The sequence below is a fragment of the Lichenostomus cassidix genome, chromosome 3 (genome assembly GCF_008360975.1).
Source record: "Lichenostomus cassidix isolate B80296 chromosome 3, HeHo_3.0, whole genome shotgun sequence".
NCBI lineage: Eukaryota > Metazoa > Chordata > Aves > Passeriformes > Meliphagidae > Lichenostomus > Lichenostomus cassidix.
The window spans coordinates 94,053,746-94,075,570 of NC_139483.1; the positions used below are offsets into that span (position 1 = coordinate 94,053,746).

Here is a 21,825-nt window from a genome sequence, read left to right on the forward strand (position 1 = left end):
CCATTCTATGATTCTGTTCTATGATTCTAAACGTATAATTGAATTGAAGAAAGAGTAAATCGTTGTTTTTATCAAGACAATTAATAACTCTCCCACCCTAACGCCTAATAATTCATCTACATAACAAAGAATTACTTTGGTATATTTCAAGATCTATCAGCGTATTTGTGCCATAATATTTGATCTGATTAACCTGGATTCTCATAAAAAATCCCTCCATTTCCTGTATAGGCCCTAACTTCTGAGTGACAGAGTTGGATAGACTGCTAAGCTTGGTCTGACTTGAGGTCAGGAAGAGGAGGGCTCACTTTACCTTCCAAGATGTGTAAATCAACTGCATTCCAGGTAAGGTGTTTATACTTTTTATTTTATTCTGAAATTGTTTAGGTTTAGTTGACAGTCCATGGATATTTTTATGCCTTTGCTTGCAAGATTAATGGCTCATATATTCTGTTAAATCACTTTCCTGTGTAGGCTTACACATATTGGTTCAGTTACTTCCTAGGCTTAGATTAGAGATTGATACCAGCTGTTTCAGCATTGCAGTACATTTTAAGTTCATGTCCAGTTTGTTATCTACCACAGTCAGACTAATTCCCTTCCTGAGTCAGTGATATCCAGAACATATTCCCCCATTTGTAAGAAGCATCATTAGTCTCTAGAATATAGCCTCAAATTTGCTGCTTTAAAATACTTATGGAAATGAATTCAGGTGCCTTCTTAAAGAAGTTTTGGGGATTTCCTGGAAAAGCTTACTTATTTTACTATTATTTTTAACTCCGGCATTTATTATATTTTATACAACTATTGCAGAATGGATTTGCATTTCCAATAGTTTTCTTCAGGATAGTAAGAGGTCAATGACGTATTCTTTGTTAATCCCACTTGAAATGTACCAACTGGATAATGATTAACCATTAACTTATCTTTTAAGGAACTGTAAGACAATCATTTTAGTGTAGACTTGAAATAATAGTGTAAGACTTTTTATCAAAATACTGTGCAATGCTCCATGCACTGACTTCTAGTAGTTTACACATATTTTATCAAGTCTTTTGTAAGTCAAATCTGTAATCAAACAATGAAGATTTGGTTCAGTTGGGAAGATCTATTAACCATAAAAAACTGTTGAGTGGTATTAATAAGGTTACAATTCTTTAACCCTTTCTGAATCATCATTCATCAACAATTTCATGAGAACTGCATAAATATAGATATAGAAAAAATATAAATGGAGGCTCTGTTGAGACCTGGCAAATGTTTTAATGAATATTTTTCTATCTGCCTAATTTCATTAAAAGGCAATGCAAGCAGGCATGATTTGAAGGATTATGGTTTAGAGAAACTGCAGAGACTGGCAATGCAAGAGTGGGGTTATACAGTCTAAGTCAACATGAATTTCAGTTTCTCAAGGAGAGTCCATTTTCATTCCTGGAAGTCTTGTCAGAGCAAAATATTTGCACAGTACTTTTCCAGGATTTCTAGACATCTCTCAGCACAGCAGGAGCTCTAAGCATAATATCTGTAGATCAGATACGCTCACTGTGAATCTTCAGACCATTATCACTGGATCAAAATTTCCACTCTTACAGATCTGATGCTCATCTACTGAACATGTGTCATATCAAAATGTCTGGACATATTGGAACTATTGTAGATTTTTGAAAAGGTGAACACATGTAGAGTGTGTCTTGTGCTTTTTGGGCATGTTTAACTCTTTGGTGTGTGGTACATAGCACACTCTCAGCTACTTCTGGGCAGAAAATCTAGCAGAATTTTGGGCTTCTTGCTGTCAACCACGTGGTATTAATATTCCTTTGGGGTCAGGAATTATATAAAAACATTACCAGAAGATCCTGCTTGCAAATTCCCAGGAGGCAGTTGCAATACAGTGGGCTTCAATGGTCCTGGACAAAAAAGATCTTGAAAGTTGTGACCTGTCAACTCAAGAGAGCAGACCTGAAGCCTTTAATTTCCATCAGCAAATTACAAGGCTCCTGATCCCCATTGAACAGAAAGATCACATTTTCATTTTCACAAATAAGAGATGCTGATTAAAAATGTAGAAGGTGTACCAGGGAGTAAATGTGACTAACAGAGACACCTAATTTTTTGTGCAAAAGGATCTGAAAACTGGATGCAAAGCATCAGTGGGAAACACAATCTGCTCTTCTGAAAAGACATGCTTCAATTCTTTCTGCAGTCAGCAGAGAAACAGCGACAGTTTTGGAGGCTTTTGGACAGCTGTAAAGTAAAATTACACTAAGTGCTTACATCTTCTTTCCTTAATTGAAAATGCCTACATCCACTGCCAACCTGAACCAATGGTGTCTTTTAAAGGATATAGCAAAGTGGTCAGCACAGGACCACCAGCTGTGAACCTCTTTTCTTTCAGGGTCTCAGCCCACCCTTCCAAAGACATGCCTTAACTTCCAGCTTTTGGGGTTGTTTTTGTTATTTTTATACTTGTGGAGCCAAAAATGCATGAGTGAAAAATGGTGAGATGTGGAACTAGGCAAGACAGAGCCCAAATCTTACCCAGAGGGGAAAGACTTGGACTTTTTTTCCCTGCTCTGTTACACTAACAGAGGACTGTAACGACAGAATGGAAAGAAAAATGGTATTTGTGGGTGAGAAAGGAAACATTTTTATTATTGTTATTGAATAAGTATCTTATACAGCTTGGCCAATGTCAGCATTGATAAGACATTGGTGTCCTCTGAAGATAAAAGCACCTAAGTCCATGTAGTAGAGCAAAGCAGTGCTGCAGTGTTTGAAAAGCACCTGTCAGAGAAACTGTCAATGTTACTCCACTAATTTAATTCAATGTCTATTAGAAAGCTTGATGACTTCATTTAGAAAGTGCAATGTCATTCAATTAATTTATACTACTGTTAGTAAAATCTTCTGGGGATTAGTCCTGAAATTGAGTTATATGAAGAAATTCCATAAAGAATGTATATGAAAACTCAAGCAAATTTAGCATTTAATTACTGCTTATAACATGATCTTTCAAGGAGGTGACATTTCATTGCTTCCTGTTGTAGCACAAGGCTTTGTGCTCACTCTTATCACAAGTGTAAATTCAGAGTTATTTCTGATTCGTACAAAGAGTTGGTAAAACTCTCAGGTCACAGCCACTGTTTTCTTCTCTAAGTCTTTTGGAATACACTTAAGTTCCATATTTTGCACTTCTGATTCTATTTCTGTAAGAAACAGGGAGGAAAACAAGCTTATGACATAAGTATGAGATCAGCAATGAGAACAAATCCCTAGGGAACCTTCAGTGATGCCACACAGTGCAGAAATAAATCATAGTCTTGGGAAAATACTTGAATATAACCTGCTAAGTAATTGCCTGGTTTATTCAACCTACACACAAAAGGCCTGAAGCCTAAAATATTTTATGTAATGCTGGTTTGCTAAAAGACATATACAGTTACTTTGTAAAAGCAGTGATATTACGGTTGATGTCTGGCTGAACTAAACAAAATGTCAAGCAGATTATGAGTCCTTTGGCTGAACTTTTTCATTTGAAAATGGTGATTTGCTCATAGTGAAACTCTGCAGAGGAATGTGCAGCTCTAGTGAGATGTTCTCCTCGTGGGGAAACTGATGTCCAGAGGAGCACCTCTGTGCTGGGAAGCTTGATCCTGAAACAGCATCTGAAACACTCACTGCATCTATGGCCACAGAAGATGAAAGGCATGAATTCTCAGAGTAGAGCAAGAGAAAATGTTCCAGTACTGTGGGTTGAATTAAATCAGGATCAAAGCAGTTTCTATATTTGTTGATGTACAGAAGTTACTGACAATCAATAATTTGGGATCATTAGCATCAATAGAACAGATAATCCACTATACTAAAAACATACAAAGTGTAAATAGATGCTATTCTATAAAAAAATTCCCAAACTTACTAATCCCACCCCAACACACTCATACAGAGTGATGTGCACACTCTGTGGGCCCTCTTTGTGGCCCTCTGAAGTCACCTGTGCACCTCATATCCTGAGAATGAGGATTCCCCCCTTTGCAAGCCATACATTTTCATATCCCACTGGAGATGTGTGTTCTCCAGCACTACATGTGCCCCCGTAGCTTCCTACAGCTTTCTGGGGCTGGGACAAGTGTAAAATGCCCCTCAGAGTCCCTCAGGCACACCAAGGTGTGAGTACCCATGTGTTTGTCCCTCTCCTCAGGCTGGACACAGATGGCTTTGGGTGGCATGTGAGAAGGTTGCAACACTGCAGGGCAGCTTCTGGCAGTGCCACACCAGGCTTTGCTTCACAAGATTTTCTTACACCCCTGTCTCCCAGGAAAAAATTTCAAGGATTCTTTATCCTTCTTTTCAAGCTGACCCATTTTATGATTGAAAATTCTCCAGACAAATGCCTGGTTATTGATTTATCTGGCTGGTGGTCATCTTCCTCCCCGCAGTACCAGTCTGTTCAAGCACTTGGGCTGGTTGGCTTTTGGAAATTTGGGGTTGGGCTTTTTTCTTATCATTGCCCAGATGCAATTAATGATTGCATCTGTTTAGATCATTTAAGAGACTGAATGGGTTGGTTGTAAGTAGTAATCAAAAGTTTGAAAAGGGATTTGGAACTAGGTACTTAATTGTTATATTCCTTAAATGAGATCTCTTACTAAAACCTGACATCCCAAAAGGGAAGTGAGATAAAGGGATATCTGATTGCTGCCTCATACAGACTCATAGACAATAGAGAGGCAGATTCTTCTCAGATGTGCTCAGCAAAGGGACAAAAAGCAACAGTTTTAAATTTCATCAAGGGAAATTTCAAGTTTTTATTTATCTACAGAAACTCCCCGCAAAAGTGGTTAAGCACAAGTTGCTAGAGGATCTGGGATATCTCCATCGTTAGAGATTTTCAGAAGTTGACTGCACAAGGCTGTGAGTAACCAAAAGTAAACTAGAAAGAAATGTTGCTCAGAGAAGGATGTTGGATTACCTTTGGTCAGCTCTTCCAACCTAAATAATGCAATGGTTCAGTACTTCCACCTTTCACATACTTAGCACTCTCCAAAGGACAAATACCTGATTACTGAGAACAAGGCTGCAGTCTAGTAGGGTAATTAAAGAACTCATGAAGAACACTGCATCTAAAGTAGAAAACTTCTCAATGCATAAGCACTAAGCTGGCAGAGTCTGGACAAATAAATTCTCTTAAATATCAAAACAGATTCAATTGGTTTCATGACCCTGAGAAATATAGAAAGGTAAGCTTGACAGAAGAAAGGGTAAGACACTAGAAAATGTGTGTATATCTCTGCTAACTGCACCACTATTGGGAAAGGGCTGTACTAATTTGATAGCTTGATTGTAAAATTTAATTTTGGTGCAATTGGCATAATAGTGATATTGCCCACTTTAGGCTACTAATAAAGTATTGGCTCCATTGGTGAGATTCTTTAGCCCACTTTATTGACAGAAGGTGCAGCCTGGTAGCCCACCTTGAGAACCAGTTGTGAAATTTTTGTGTAATGATGTAGAATGTGGGCAATAAATGGTGTAACAGGGAATGCATCTGATCAGGTCAAACAGCTGGTTTGAATCCAGGATTATTTAGAAGAGTTCAAGACAGCCTGGGCTATAGGCATACATAGAAAAAAATTAACCATGGAACTCATCAAGTTTGTGTCCTTGATAACTAGCACTATCCAGCACAGGCGTGTTCCTCTCTTTTCCAGGGATATTCAAACATACATTCTCCATTTCCTTTGTCAAACCTTAGACAGTGGCTGACAGAAGTAAAACTTCGGCTCTGTTGAGAATTGTTAGGAAGCCATGAATGTCAGAGCCATGAAACTGGACTGAGATCAAATACAAAGTCACCCTGTGATTTGTACACTTAGTTTGATAAGTGAGTAAAGACTTGTGCATTCCTTCCCCAGATCAATATGCATTCTTCATGGTGTCTCAAGGTGAGTAAACACTCACTTTGAGAGGAAAACAAAACCAGAAACAAGATACTTAAGTACCTCCAGTCACCTCTCCCGAGGGAGTGTCTTAGCTTTTAATCTGCCCAGCAAAAGTGGTTCACTACTCCCCTTTTTCAGATGATGGATACCATCTGTGGCTGCTTTGCTGTCTGCTGAACTCTGTGCTTACTCTGTGGCAAGTGGTGCAAAGATCACACCTAATAGATCACACCTAATAGACCCTGCTTTCCCCAGGGTTTTAGTCAGCTTTTTTGTCTCAGCTCTGAATCACAACACAGATGAGGCAGGAACTAAAAGGACTCCTTTGTATATTTGCATACCAGGGAACTTTGCAATGCCAAATGTAGACAATAATTACCAGTATGTTCTGGAGTGTAGGTTTTTCAAATTGCTCTTCTTGATTGTGGATCTAAAGCCGATAGGATTTTTTTTAAGAACTCTATCTCCAAATGTTAGACATGAAACAAATTAGATGGGGGGGAAACAGATCTGGTGATAATTTTCAGGCTTTCAGAAGGCCTACATAGTCAGAAAAGAGGAAAAAGAGAAAAAGAAAGATGGAATCTGTTGTCTAAGTAGCATGCTTTCTTGAGGAAGTGTATCTATAGGAAAAAGAGGATGCTTGAACATTTAAAAGCCATCATCAACAACCAAAACCAGGAGCAGAAAAACTAGGAACATATCAGTAAAATCTCTTTCTCGCAGGAGTTTGGCTAATTTTCTTGCTTTGTTTGCACTTTGCTATAAGAATGTTCAACAGAAACAGCTCAAAAGATAATTAGCCCTGACTTTTCTGCCCATTTTTTGGCTACAGAATAGTAGAAATCATGGAGCAAACATCCTTAAGCTAATGTAAACCTAGAACCTTTCTCTGATTTCATGGCAACTGCACTGCTCTGTGAAGTAAGCCTTCTCCTGCTATCTCCTTCTACATTAAGTGCCTGCACCCCAAAAGAGCATTAACCCTTCTGAGACTGTTTAAGAATCTCTGAAGTTACAGTCTAGAGACCTCTATGGCCAGGTAGGAAGCCTAGGACCAGGTTAGATTGCCTGAATTAGTTTATGAAAGCCTGCAGTCTACTTTTTAAATACTGAAGTATCCAAGTTGAACATGTCAAGTGGGCAGTGTGAATTACAGGTCTCTCTTATCTTAGAGCAGTGTTGGATTTCTACAGCAGGTACTAATGCTGTTCTAATGCAGGACAAGAAAAGTAACTTATTTGACCTGCAAAAAGTCCTAATGTCCTCTTTAAGGACCAAATTTAGTTCTGCTAGAGTGTGTTTTGAATGTATTTTATCCTAACAGCATTCTGCTATACACAGACTCCTTTATTGCAACACGGATTCCAGAATGGGGAAAAATGGTCACTTCTAGTAGTAAAAAAGAATTTCCTTGCTCAACAGTACAACCCCCTTTCACTAGTATATATTTTAGAAGCTGTTTCATATTGTCTAATAAACAAAACTTCATCTTATTTTTTTAAGACTTAGAGTTACTTCAGTGGTGTTGTAGTGAAGGATAAGAGAATATATTTTCACTCTTCTCTTTAAAATGGTGTCTGTAGAAATAAACGTGAAAACTTTTATATTGCCTGTTACTAACATAGAAAATTATTCAAAAGTATTAGGAAATTCTAGAGTTAAGTTTCCAGTGCTTGTGCTAAATCTGAAGTATCATTTTTATACTACAGCCTTTAACAACATAAGCATATCATATTTTTTCCACAGGATACTACGTCATTCAGTGCACAGGACAGACTGTTAGGCCTGTAGTGAATGAAACTGTTGTCTGTACAAGCTCTGCCTTATGTTTGATAGACTTTGGAACTTAAATAGAAAAAAAAAAAAACCAACAACAAAAAGAAAAACAAAATGGGGGGCAGACTTTAGGAGGAGAAAGGATGGTCTTCTTCACCAATTGATTAAGTACAGTCTGGGTATATTTCAGCCTCTGCCAGATGTCCAGTTTGTCAGAAGTGCCTAATTTCAATGTTTTCTATGAAAATGAGAGCTGGAGAAAGCAGCATTGCAGGAAATGCTGTGCAAAGTAGCACTTAAATAGATTTATCCGCTTTTTAATATAAAAATTCATTATTTTATGATATTTACAAACACATTAAACATTTATAAATTTTAAATATCTAAAAATTCAAGGGCATAAATCATCTGTTTGTAATTAGCTGTGCAAGTTGTGCCAAGTTTACAGTGCTGTCATATTAAGCCCAACTTGAAAGGTAAATCTACCCATTGCAATACCTCGTTATTTTTAATAGAAATTACCTTCTATTAGAGTAATTGTTTCATTTTTAATTTCAGCAATATTAACTATGTATTGGTTTTGGCTCTGCCTATGGAGTACATAGGAATATTTGCACGTTGGGACATATTTCTTCCCCACAAGGTGGTGGTATTACTATGTTATATAGTATCTTTTCTTCAGAATGAACTGAAGCAGTTTTATTTCCAAGAGGAATAAAATGTCATGCCATTTTGAGACATAAGCAGAACAGTTTAAGCTCACATTTATCTATTTAGAAGGTTAAATAACTCCACCCCCTTCAGCTTTTAAGATGAAAATATCTTTTTGTAGATATCTTTACCCAGATTTGCCTAGAGAGCAATTTTGTTGTAAGAACCCAAGAACTGAGGAATCAGTTTCTCTGTGTAAGATCACTTCAGTCAGACAGACAACTCTCTGAGGATGGTCAGCAGCTCACATCTCAGGGGTCTCTGGGGAGCTGCTGACCAGCATCCTAAGGTGTGTGGCAGAGAAGGTTGATTAAACTGGGCTGTGGAATGCCAAATCCTCTTCTTCTATGTAATTGATTAAATCCCCCTGTCCATCACTGAAGATTCAAAATTGCTGAACACCTATATAAATTAACAATTAAATAAGTTTCAGTGTTATCTCCAGTTTCTTCCTTGCTGAAGGGACTTAGAAAAATCAGCTGGTTCAACCTTTTAAGGGAAAGGGATCCTTGATGAGATTATCTAGCACCCTGTTCAATGCTTTCTTGAAAACTTCCAGTGGTGAGGACTCTGCCACATCTCTGGGGAGGGTATTCCAGCACTCAAAACACTGTCACTAATATAAACAACTCATTGCCAAGGGAAAGGTGTTGTATAGATGTAGAGATTGACAGCTTTAGATCTCTCCTCTATTTCCTGAAACATAAGAACATTAAACATGCTAAAAATTCATTGAAATATTTGGTTGTTCTGAAGCATTATATTCCTTCTTTAATCAGAGTAATATCTAAAGTAAGCGAATACATCAGTTTTTAAAATTTTCACTTCAGGGAAAATATGGGAACAAACGGAATTAGATTATCCATTTTAAAATTTCTTTCAAAAACTTTAATATAGCCCAAACCAGTTCTAATAGATAACAAATAAATGCAACTTCATGGGAAACAAACTTTTGAAAAGCCAGTGGTAAACCAGCCAAAATCTGCCTTCCAAATCACCCACATAATTCACATTGGGGAAGTGATATTCTTAATTACTCTTTTACAACCTGCTTCTTTGGTCACTGGAACATAATAGCAGAGTTTAACATCCAGGTAAATGGAAGCAGACTTTGGCACTGAGTGCTTTCTTCAGGAAGCTTGGTGGTCTGGGAACATTACTGATGGATCTTCATTTATGTAAGAGAAATAGACTCAGCTCAGAGGAGGTATTTTTACTCCAAGCTATGAAACAGACTGATCATGTTAGTAGTTTCTAGACAAAATTATCTAGTGTGAGGAGTGGCCTGCTCTGAATGACATTGCTTCAGAAAACAACTTACAAATGTAGGAAATCAACAAAACCTTCAGCAATAATTTGACTGCAGACAGCTAAGAGGAAACTCCTGTCAAAAGTGAGGGTTCTGTCTTAATCCAAGAAGTGACAAATGGAGACATTCTTTGTAAATAAGATGTTTTATATTAAAATCCTTAGCAGCCAAACTATTTGCACTTTTCCCTTGAACCATATTAAGGAGAAATTGGATGAGAAAATAATTATACACTAATAGTATGTTTTACTGACATAATCACCAGAGAATTTGAGATCACCAGAGAATTACTTTTTAAAGCCCTTTTTTTTTTTTTTTAATAAACAGTCTTGTTAAGAGATTTTATTTTGTAAATTGAGGTGCAGGGAGGAATAAGGAATTTCTTATTGGAAAAAAGAAGTGAAATAATGATACACTGTTAAACAATTGCTCTATTCTACTACAATCAAGGTATGATCATATTCACAGGTGGGAGAAAAGTAAATGGGAAAAATAATTTGGCTAAATGGTAGCTCAACCACTATTTTTATGGTCTTTTCTTTTGGAAGATCATAGACTGCTGGCTGTATTTTTTACTTTGGCCTCTGAATCTGTGAATTTTTTGATCCATCTTTCCCTGTTTTTTTCTATTTTTTAATAATGTGTGAAAGGTGGTTACTCACATTGCCTGTCATATACTCATGCCAAGTGCACTTTCACATTAAGATGATGATAACGTAAATCTCAGCTGCACAGTTTCTGTCAGCTGCGTGAGGATTTTCTCTGATACCTTTTTGGCCTTAAGCAGTGTGAACAGCTGCACACCAAGAGCTACTTGTATTACTTATTTTATATTCCACACATGCATCTTTGGATATCATGGTGCAGGAATTCACCTGCAGCAACTAAGGTTCCTCTTCCATGTGCCTTTTAAACCACCTAATTTTTTGAGTTAGACTGACAATTTCTGGCTCCTTCTTGCAATTTTCTACATCTGGCTACTTTGACGGGAGCAATGGCAATATTTCCCATCCTACCTCAGGCTCACATCTGAGCTGCTCTTTGACAAGGAAAGAATTTGAGGCTTATATTCTGCCTTTAGCAGAGGCAGTAAATAAACCTAAGTGACCCTAATGTTATCCTTTCCCAGGTAAGTGTTTTAATGATAGTTATAAAGATAGTTATACAAAAGATGGGCATTTTTTCTACCTATATAATTCAGTTCCAAGGTCTTCCTTTAAAAACATTATTTTTCTAGCAATGAGTATAAGCACAGAATATATAATCACTTGCATCTGGCACAAATTCCTAAATATACTAATGTCTGGAGTTTTCACAGAACCAGCTGCAACTTTTGACATCAGGGCTTGAGCATCATGGGAATCTGGGTCATAACATGACCTATAATGAGGCTTTAATTATTCTTAATAATTAATGTACCTCTAAAACAGATTTTTGTTAGTCAATATGGCTTCCTGGAGCCTTAACTCTGCCCTTAAACTTGAGAGAGTAGAAAAATTTCTGTCATAATCAATCTTTGGCAATTTCTGTTGACTAGCCTTTTTCTCCCCTCGGTACACAGGTGTTTGGGACTACCATTTTGAATTATATAACCCTTCCCATGTCCTGAAGACTGTAACTCTTGATTCAGGATTGCATTTCAGGGAAAAGTGTTTAAAATATAGCTGCTACGCTGTCTGTTTTCAAGATCCATAAATCTTCTTTTGGCTGTAACCTAACTTCTTATTGAAGATCTATCCTTTAATGTCTAGGAATTCTATGAAACTGAACATTTCAGATGGCTGAAAATGCAACTCTCAGAATGAGGGCAAACAAATACTTAAGCCTGAATACACTGAAAACATTTTTATGCTTTTTCTTCAATCTGGAGATTAATTAAATTAATGCAACATTTTTGCAGTAAAACTTGGCACTGCAAACCATAACAGATGATTGCATGAACAGAGCTGAAGGCAAGCCTCTTTAAAGATTGCCTAAACTTCATGAGCCTTTTCATATTTACCCAGACCACTTTGAGGTTTTATGCTGAAATTATATTTAACTTGGGGTTTTGACATGACACCAAGTGAAATTCTGTTTCAATTTTTAGTTCCATTCAAAGTAAAAAAAAAAAAAAAAAACTGGAGGGGGAACTGTATAACTGTATCCTTATTTGCTGTAAACCAGCATCTCTACACTACTTTAAATAAGGGTGTGTAAGTTTACAGCAACTGAAGAGCTAATCCCAGTGAAGTAAAGCCGTGTCATGAACTGAACCACAGAAAATGTTCAAATGAGTAAGGCCAGCTGTATAGCACAGGCAGACTCTGCAGATGGGCACTGGGCCAGGTTTCCCCATTAATTGCCTCCCCATGCTTCATTGAAGGAAGTTTGAAGCCAGTCCAAATCTCCTAAGATCCACGGCACCACCCCTCTGTTTTTACTCCAGCTGAGACTTCCAGACATTGCTCTCACTGGCAAAAAAAAAAAATGGAAATACACATGAAGAAGTTTTCTAAACAGTACTTTGCGTGAGCTGCAGAAACAGGGCTTAGTCATGAGTAACTCTAGTTCCTGGAGCTGCACTGTTGTAGGGGTTGGTGATGAGGATCCAAGTAGAGGAAATGAGGTGGGAGGAGGGGCTGGTGCTGGAAAAACAAGAGGGAAAAGCATATGGGAAAATTAGAGGTTGTCTGCACTTATTGCAAAGGAAGGGAGAAGTAGCAGCTCTGAAAGCATAAAGATTTCTGGAAAAGTCTGAGTGAAAAAGCAGAAAAGGAAAGTCCAAAAGGAAGTGTATGGGATAAAGTTTGTAAGTTAGGAGATGTTGCAAGGCAGATCTGTGTCTGGAAAGGAAACTGTGTAGGGCAGTATGATAAGGAACTGAAGAGCTCTTTTAGGAAAAATAGTCAAGAAGGTTGAATGGACCAGGGGAATGTGGTGGGAGTCAGCAGAGAGATGTTGGGGTTAGGGAGGTGAGCGCTGGAGTGGAAAGAAATTAGATTAGATAAAACAAGATATGTGTGAACACCTGACTGAGGTGCTGGGAGAGAAGAAAGGCTTGACACAAACATGGTGGTGGAGACATCAGCAAAACCTAAAGGTTAAACTAAACATTAGCTAAAATTAAAGGTTTCTCCTTGGGAAAAGACATGGCCTGACATGTCTGTATCCAGTAAAGCCCAGTCTCCCTTAAAACTAAAACATAGATATTCATTTCTGAGCACCAACACTTCCTATGGCAGCACATAACTGTGAAAGTCAGAGTTATTTTTATTCTGAAATGATCAAAAATAACATGTATTGGAATGGTTCTACCCATCAGCTCTCTGTGCTGTCCAGTATTAGTGTTCTGACACCTCACATATTCCAAAATACCACTACTGAGGCCTATTGGCAAGCAGTCTCAATTCCCTCTCACAGCTATTCCAGAGATGATAGAAACTTATTGCTGCTATCAATTAATCTTTGAGTTGAAGTGGGGCTTGAAGAGTAAATGAGAACAGGGAAAGCCATGTTATGGAACTGACGAATGAATGAATGTGCAGAGGCCAGAAGAGCTGTTTTGGAAAAGTTAAATTTTTTTTCTTTACTCCAAAGTTTAAAAAAGTAAACAAAACTGTGGGAAAAAAAAAAAAAAAAAAAACACTTCAAGATTTTGAAAAAAGTTCACAAAGAAAAATTCATAGTTTTTCTAGCAGGACATCTTCTGCCTTATGTGTTTCAGAGCAGAGAAGACCCCCAATGAATAAGACAGGGATGCAGGGAGAGGACAGTTTCTGAAAAGATGCAGTGTTATCCAGCACACAGGCTGTCACCAAGTCCCTGTGCCGTGCTGAGTTATCAAGCCTGTCAGCCAGGGCATGAAATCCATACTTCCCTTTCCCTGGTGCCTGGTTTAGAGGACTGAAATAAAGATTGTTTGCTTCTGTCTTACCTCAGCTTTACTCTCCATGAAAAGTGTTCATCTTTAGTACTTGAGCCCTCTATCAAAATTTTCAACTTGAAAGGGCTGATACCTTTAGCCAGCAACATCTCTTGCTTCCTGTAGTTATGACACGAGTTTTGTTACAGGACTGTGCATACTAATCACATGATAAATATAGAGAAGATAGTTTACTAAATGCTTTACCAAGTGTCATACAAAATTGGTAGCTGGGAAACGAGACTTCCTTTTTCCTTTCTTAGTCTCCAGAGCATGTATGAACCCTCAGATCCCTCAGCCTGGCCTGTGGGAGCTGGCAGAATGTCCCCTGGGAAGTGGCGGCAGACAGCTGCTACAGAACAGCACAGGCTGGGCTCCCTTCCTCCCTCTCCTCCTGGCCAAGTCCAAGCTGTGCTCCAAGTATGCAGACCATAACTCTCTTAAGTGTGAAGTCCTCAGTTTGTAAGACAGTCAGTTTTAGCTCTCCCTGCAGTGCCAAAGGCAAGTCTTGAAGCATGAATGGAGTTTTACATGTTCTCCAAGATATTCACTAGCATAGCAACGTGCAAACCTTGCTCCTTTGCCTTCTGTTCTGATTAAGTCAGACTTTGGGCCAAACATTGGAATCAGTTGCAGTGATTCTACTTCACTTCAAGGTACAATAGTGTAAGTACTATGACTCTGTATTTATAATAGCCTAAATTCCCACTTCTGTATCCTTCTGTGCAACTGCTTCTCTGCCTTGGTTACTTTTAATTGGGCCTTTCCTTAACTTATTGTTATGTCTGACAATAGCAAATAGAACTTTTTGTCATCTATTGTCTTCAACCTTTTTAGCATTTAGGTTGCTCTGGTGAACGACCCTTCCACCTCCCAGTCTCCCACTATAAAGCTGTGATTTGGGGAAGACAGGGAGAATAGGGGGACACTGCATGACACAGAGATTTTCTTTCTTTTAACCAGGTGTATTTATCAGACTCCATGCTCTTCATCCCAGAACAAAAAAAACAGAGGTTATATGAAGAGATTTGAAAAGCATGTGGATGGCATGTACTGGATTTATTACCACTTCATAAATTCCCACAAAGTTTTGACTTTCTTTGTTTTTAATTGTCAGCAATGAAACAGTTCACAGTACACTGCAAACACAGCCTCAGCTTTTTGTTTGAGACAGTTGGAGGGGAGGGGGGAAGAGAGGGGAAAGGCTCATGAGAAACATGAATGAGTAAACTTTGCTGACTCTCCTAACTACAGAGCCTGACAATACATTTCCCATGATGTTATTAGCTGAGCAGGACTTTCATTGTACAATAAGTGAGAATTTGAGCTTGTAAAACTTAGACAAGTGGGACTGAATTGTAATTAACATCTCTAATAGAAAACAACTTATTAAGGAGTTGATTTGTATTTTAAAACATACATTTGACGTGCACATCATAAACAATGCATTTGCTTTACCGATTGTGTTTTCAAGTTACCTCTTTAGTGCTTTTTGATATTTTACTATATAGAATCTCCTAGCCTATCTAACCCAAATCACAAATATCAATCACTAATACTATTTTTGGTTAAGTATGACTGTCCATTCATATAAATCTCACAAACATACTTATTTGGAATAAGTATGTATGGTTACATGATTGCAAATAATGAAAAAAGAAAGAGAATGTATGAGAATGTTTTTCATAAGGTGTATCTGAAAGCAGTGAATTTTTCCTTTATTATCTTTCACCTTCCTCTAGGGATATTTATTTCCTGAAAACCTGATTCAGACAAAAATTCAAAAGAAATATTGTAGTAAAATCTCAGAAAAAGTTTTAGTGGGCATAACCATAAATCAGTTACCTTTCCACTGAAAACGGAAAAAACTAAACAAAGAGGCTAAAAACATGATTTAAAAAGTATTTCAACATGTTAAAATTTCAGGAGGCACTGAATTTCAATCTCATGGATTTATGTCTTGCAGAAATAGGAATCTTCTTTAGCCACTGAATTTTTTTAAACGGCCTGAGATACAAAGTACAGACACTGCATCTTTTGGTATCCCTAGTTACACTTTTTCAACTTCCTTCAGAAAAGGCCATCAAGTTCTGCTCAATTCAGGTGCTCATTGTGACTTACTCTGCCAACAATTTGCACTAAGTATTTTACAGGTTTGCTCTTTTTGGTTGCACTTAACTAAATCAACCACAATATTTTTAGTTCAAGAAAATAATGTACTATTTTATTAGGAGAGAAGATGCTAGATGTAGTGCATCCCTGTCATACCAATATTTTATGAAAATTACTCAGTGAAATCATGGTGCATTTCCTGTTGGAACTGTTGATAATTTCTAAACTGGGTTTTTGCTCCATATTTGCATAGTATCTGAGAGATATTTCTTTGCTGTTTGTAATGGAACAAAATTACAGGCACATAGTAATGCAATCTGATGTTCATAGTTTGAAAGCAGATGATCTTCAAAACAGGATGAGATTTCAATGCAGGTCTACACTAATACCCCTCATACTTGCACTCTGGAGTTCCCGTAGTATTCTACCTACAAAAGAGCCATGAAAAAACATTATGCATTTGCTCAGTAATATTTTCCATGTGTTTTAGTGGGTATTTTTCTATTCACTCCCCCATTCCCTTCATTATATGTCATCTTCCATGATACCTGCATGATATGCATAATTACATTCCTATGCACAAATGCAATCAAATATTGATTGCTGAGATACATATGTTTTATAAATTATTTGCTTTATACTCCAAAGTTACAGATTCTGGTGCAGCACCACTTCCTCCAAGCCTTCAAAGTTCACTCTTATGAATCAAATGAGTAAAGTTTCTTCCTAGCTGTCTTCATCCATTTTCTGACCTTAGTTGCCTCTGCAAACAATCTCTGTACATGCTTAGATGCATATTTATACACACGCATTCTTTCACTCAAAGGTCTTAGCCCTTCATTTTTTTTCCATATGAGACACTCTGAGGTGACAGCAAATTTCAAAGTGCAAGCCTCAGGAGGCAATCAACATCCAAGCTACTGCTCATTACCTCTGTCCTTGACGTAATATCTTACTGCAAACTACAGCAACTTCTTCCAAGTTCTCAGGGCCTCCATCATGCCTTCTCTTGCTGTTCATAGAAGTAACTATCCATATGAGACTTTTGACCAGTAAGGGAACAATCACCTGGGTCTTTTCACACTAGCCAAAGAAAAGGATAAATAGAGAGTCACAAATTGATCACTTGAGTCTTTAGAAGCAGTAATGAGAGTGGTGCCTGGCCAGATGTTCAGAGGTAAGGAGAAGAGTGAGGAAAGTGAGGTTATTGGAAAAGGTCAAGTGAAAAAAGGAAAGTAGAAGACTGCGCATAAGAATGGATAAGAACTTGAGAAGCCAGGTACTGTCAGTGCATTAATTAGAACTTCACTGCCCTTGAGTCCAGCATCCTCACCCTGGGATAGCTTCTGGTGCACCTTCCTTCTGCTGGCTCTGGCAGCAGTGTGTGAGAGGGGGAGCATGAAGTACAGCTCAGGAATGAAAAATTCTTGGAATGCAATTAAATATTTTCGGCTTATATTCAAATAGCGATTCTGGAGGCTTCAATTACATGCATAGAAGCAGCATGATAGGCTGAAAACACACATGATAGAAAGTTTGGGCATATGCTGAAATGCGAAAAGAAGTGGATGAAAAGCTGCTGCACTGGTTTTGGCTAGGATAGAGTTAATTTTCTTCCTGGTAGTTTGCCCGGTGCCATGTTTTGGATTTGTGCTGAAAACAATGTTGAGGGATTTTTTTAGCTATTGCTGGGCAGAGCTTGTGCAGTGTCCAAAGTCTTTTCTGCTCCTCATCCCACCAGTAAGGAGGCTGGGGGTGCACAAGAAGTTGGGAGGTGACACAGACTGGACAGCTGACCCCTCTTGTGACTGACCTCTCAGTCAGGACAGCAGCATTCATTACTAGAGGATTCCTTGGAGGAGATTACAGCAAAACAATGTTGGAGAACTGATTTTAACAACAACAATAGCTTTTCTTTTTAACAGCTCTGGAATCATAACTAGAAAAACCATAACTGGAAGAAGCATAACTGAAAAAAGTGGTCTATGGGCATTCTAGGATTTAAGATTATGCTAAGAGAGGAGAGATAGAAGGAGAAGGATAGAAAAGGAAATAGAGAAATAAGAAACAAGATAGAAAGATATCACCTGCTGTGGCTCCAGCAGACATGAATTGTTGCAGTCAGTCACAGCACACAGTCCCTGTCCCCCATATGCAGCAAAAATTAGGGGCTTTATGCCCTTGGTATCTTTTAAGAGGTGGCCCAGTATCTCTTCCAGGAGGAGTTATGGTGGCCATGCATCATCTTTCCTTGGAAAGGTCTGGAATTTTTGAGAGAGGGGATCTGTGTAGGCTGGAACTTCAGTTGCACAATGATGATTTTCTGCACAGGAAGAAGACTGACACAGTAAAAACGCTACCTTATCTCCACAGGATCTGCTGCTTAATGGCTGCTGGTAGTCTAAAATCTGCCCAAAATATGTGAAGCATGGGCACTAAGTGCTTAGCACCAACTCACTTGCTTCAAAGCTCTTCCTTACACGTCACATAATGTGTCACTTTGCCAAAATTGGCATAGCCACAGCTTCTAGCTACTTCTTGTGCTGAAGTAATGCTTTTTGAATCCAGAAGAGTGGATCTCTGTTTTCTCTCAAAACACAGCAAACGCTGTGTCATTCAGTCCTTGGGCTGCAATTAGAGACCCAATCTGCAGACCCAGTCATACATGATTGGGGATGTGCCCAAACGACATGTCAGAGGCCCGGGTAGGTTGTTGTGCTGAACTGTGGGAGTCCCACTGCCAGCTGTCAGACGTGGGATTAATAGCTGGGCATTCCTAAAGCTCAGAATAGCAGTCAGTCATGGTCCAGAGACTAGTGGAGCTTAAAAGGGCATGAAACCCTGTGACTGGATCCAGTCAAAACAAGCAGTGTTTTTTTCAGAGTGGTGAGTGAGAAAGTTGTAGAACATCTCTAGCAAAGCTATCTGAGGATGCTCTATCTTTCTCATTTTCTCACTTCTCCCTATTTCTTTGGAGCCACACAATGGAGAAGCTGGAAAGAGAAATTTTTCAAAAACATAATCAAACCCACATGTTCAGAAAAAATGCAACATTTACATTGAATACATAATACAGGAAACTGCTCTGTCAGACAAGATATTCCTCACCTGATTATGATTGGAAATCAATAAATAGGAAGAACTAGTCATAAAACAAATTAAAACTGAAAACATATGCATTTAGGTCTTTGGCTCCAGAATAAATTAAGTGCAAATGTAGATTTTCCATGTATCTGCCAGAATTCAGGTAACTATTGTTATTTTAGCCTATTTAACATGTTGCTTGTATGAAAAGGTTTTTTTCTAACAATGAACTACTCATTGTGAAAGAGCTTTAAACATTTTGTTACTGATACAGTTAGAATGAAAGTGGTTTATTCCTGCTTTTTTGTGCCCGTAGAGCTACAGTAAATGCCAATGGAAATAACAAATACTTGCTGATGGCAAATACAGACCCTAAGGTATATTACATCATTAGGTCTAATTACTGCTCAAAGAGTTTAACTGTTCTGAAAGTCTGGTCTTTGTGGCTTATGTGATAGATGTATTTATTTAATTAGGCTAAAGTATTTTAAAATATTACCATTTAATGGACCATGTTCAAGAATAAATAGCTGGATTCTATTCTTGGGTACTACAAAGTGACTGCCAAAGTGACTGAAACATTCTGGATTCAACCAGATATTTGGGCACATGCCTTACATCACATATTTTCAAATGTACTTAGCCACTGAAATCAGTTAAATCAATTTCAATGGAAGCTGGATAATTTGTCAATGTGGGTTTGGTCTCCTTGTTTTTCATTTTCTGATTTGTAAAGAGGAAATTTCCAAACATCACCAGCTGTAATTTTTAGCAATAAATTTTCACAGGGCAAAAAAAAAAGTCCAAAGTCTTCAGAACACTGGCCGACATAGGTATGCAGTAATTTATATTTTGCAGTTATTCCAAATTTTCATAATATTATTTGCAGAACAGCTCTATGATTATCTCAAGACCCTAAAGAACCAGGAAACATTGATATTTGCAGCTCACTGTCATTCCACAGGACATGTCATATTCTGTTAAAACTGTCATTTATCTCCTCTCCATACAACTCCTTTTTTACTGTCTAATTCTACCTCCACTATGAAAAAAACAATTACTATAAATGGCTTAAGACTGCAGAGCCAAGTGTAACTCTGTGTCTGCGATTCTCTGCTTCTTCATAAGTTTTGACTATTCTATTATTAGGATTAGAATGGTATTCAGAAATCTCAGTTGTGCTATATGAAGCCTCACAGCAGTAGTCAATCCCTGCTCTGAAGACCTTAGACCCTCAATAGGCACAAGAGAGAAAAAAAAATACCATTTTCAAAATATTAGAGATCACCCAGCTTCCAGTAATACAAGTTGATGCTTCTGCTCTGAGCAGTTATCAGACACTGGAAGGCAGAAAGTGTATGATAATTGCTCAGAGCAGCTCTTTCCTCTTCAGGCAGTAAGTGGCAGCATTGCAATAGCCTTTGCTACCCTATCTTCTTTGTTGTTGTCTTCTAAAGCAAGACTTTGCTTTTCTGCTAAAGCTCACAAAACTCCTTCTGCCATTTCTATAGCCCTAAAATAAAATATTATATTGAAAGCAATATATTGTATTTAATATAAATAATTTTGCGTAAAGTAAAATAAAAAAGAAAATTTGCAGATGTGGGGTCTTGTGAATTGAGACTGTGCATATGAAAAGCAACTCCTTTGTTTCTATGCTCTCAGTCAGGGAGTGATTTGTATCCTTAACATTTCTAAAAATTGAACAAATTAAAACAAGGGAATCTGGAGTATTTTCTTTCTGTTTCTGAAGAAGAGAATATAAATGGGATTCTATCTATAGATAGACATTATACTGTAGATTCTTATTCTTGAATATTTCATAGCCACTAAAAAATAAGCGTGCAAAATCAACTTCAGATCATTTCATGTTAATTGACTTGCCAGTGATACTGGATTGGATTTACCCTGTTCTAAAGGGTTTTTTGGAACTACAGCTGTGATTTTTTCCTGGCTCGTAATCATCATCAGCCATAAGGAAACTGCAATCAGAAGGGAGGAGACAGATCTGCTGATGAAGCACAAGCCTGCCTTGTATCTAACTCCCTCTCGAGCTTTGTGAGCTCTGCAGTGCTAAAAGGAACAACATAAATCAGGCATTCAGTTTTGTCACTTGCATAAACATATAGTCCTAAATATGAATTACACCCTTTTGAGTGTCTGCTGAAGTGAGTTGCAATTTTCAGTTGTGGGTAGGACTAAAGAGTGGATCTTTTCTTGAGATCTTTTCCATTTCTTCCTAGAATGGATTCTCAGAATAATTGATTTTCTGGTTAGACCTGTCTGTGGTGATTAGCTTGTGTAGTCATTAGTTCTTGGGCTGTTTTCACACTCTCTGGCTGTGTACTGTGATGCTGGATGTTCCTGTCAAAGGTGGTCATTTTCTCTGGCGTGGTATTTATGTTACTGGCCTTTGCAGAGGAATGAAAACTGTATGCTCTGTGTCTTGTGGAAAATTGTCTTTATAAAGATACAGTTTTCCCATAAGAACATGACAAAATGTGTAAGGCAGCTTTTCATTAAGAAACCTTGCTTATTAGCTGTCAAGGTTAAGAGGTGAAAGAGGTGAATGAAAAGACTCCTTTATTCTTCAGGGCAAAATGGAGCATTTCCAGTGAAGAATCCTGGAAACACAAGAAAAGGAAAAGGAAAATGGCTTCATAATAATTTGCACCATGCCTATGTCAAAAAATCACTATTTTATTACATTTCTGAGTCCCCGTTTTGAGAAATGTCATATTAACTGAGGCCTGATTTCATGCCTGGACATTTTTGTCCATGTTTAGGAGAATCAGTCATAACAATATTTTAGTGGAAATTTTAAAAGGATTAATTAAAAGGATGATACACTCTGTTGTCTGGCAATTATTCAAAATTCTTTTTCAGTGATATTTATGTTTTTCTGCAAAAGCAAGTACAAACACTTTTATTTAGAATGTTTGTAATATACTTTGGAATACTAAGAATAAAAGTGCTTTATAAAA

General features: G+C 37.8%; 1 long non-coding RNA gene across 2 annotated transcripts; it reads left to right on the forward strand.

Moving 5' to 3' along the window:
- The first annotated feature begins 237 nt into the window (after window positions 1-237).
- Window positions 238-14,792, forward strand: LOC146440234 (uncharacterized). 2 transcript variants are annotated; one of them, XR_014851375.1, is made up of 3 exons: window positions 238-345; window positions 1,593-1,669; window positions 14,609-14,792. It is a non-coding gene; the product is annotated as an uncharacterized LOC146440234 (long non-coding RNA). The 2 variants fall into 2 exon arrangements; XR_014851376.1 differs by lacking the exon at window positions 14,609-14,792 and adding an exon at window positions 3,558-3,703.
- The last annotated feature ends 7,033 nt before the right edge of the window (window positions 14,793-21,825 follow it).